Genomic DNA, 731 nt, shown 5'->3' on the forward strand with positions numbered 1-731 from the left:
TTTTTTTTAATAAGGGCTTAATCTGACTGGGACATGAAAGGAAAACAGAAAAAAGGTTTTCAATTGAAGTAAATGGAAAAGTATATGACGAGAATCAGTATGTTCGAACCCTCTGAAAGCAGTAAAATGACAGAAACATGGATGTGGGCAGCTGTGTTACAGAACTTGAATCCACCTTGCTCTGAAACATAGACTCATAGAATGGTTTGCATTGGAAGGGACCTTAAAGATCATAGAGTTCCAACCCTCCCCTGCCATGGGCATAGACACCTTCCACTAGACCAGGTTGCTCAGTGCCCCATCCAACCTGACAAGGATGGGTCATCCACAACTTCTCTGGGCAACCTGCACCAGAGTCTCACCAGCCTTACAGGAAAGAATTTCTTCCTAATCTAAACCTACTTTGTTTCAACTTAAAGCCTTGCAATAGGGATATAGGCCCTTGTACAAAGCCTCTCTCCAGCTCTCTTGTAGGCCCTCTTTAGTTACTGGAAGGCTGCTCTAAGGTTTCCTTAGAACTTCTCCAGGCTGAACAACCCCAGCTCTCTCTACCTGTCTTCGTGGGAGAGGTACTCCAGCCCTCTGGTCATCTTTGTGGCCCTTCTCTGGACTCACTCCAGCAGGCCCACGTCCTAACATGAAGGTGAACTACTGCGGCTGTTTCTTTAGCCGAATTTTGACCTGAAAGCTGACCTTCCACACTGGAGTTGCAGTCCGTGAGTGCGGCAGGT

This window comes from Pseudopipra pipra, chromosome 3, assembly GCF_036250125.1.
Source record: "Pseudopipra pipra isolate bDixPip1 chromosome 3, bDixPip1.hap1, whole genome shotgun sequence".
Taxonomy (NCBI): domain Eukaryota; kingdom Metazoa; phylum Chordata; class Aves; order Passeriformes; family Pipridae; genus Pseudopipra; species Pseudopipra pipra.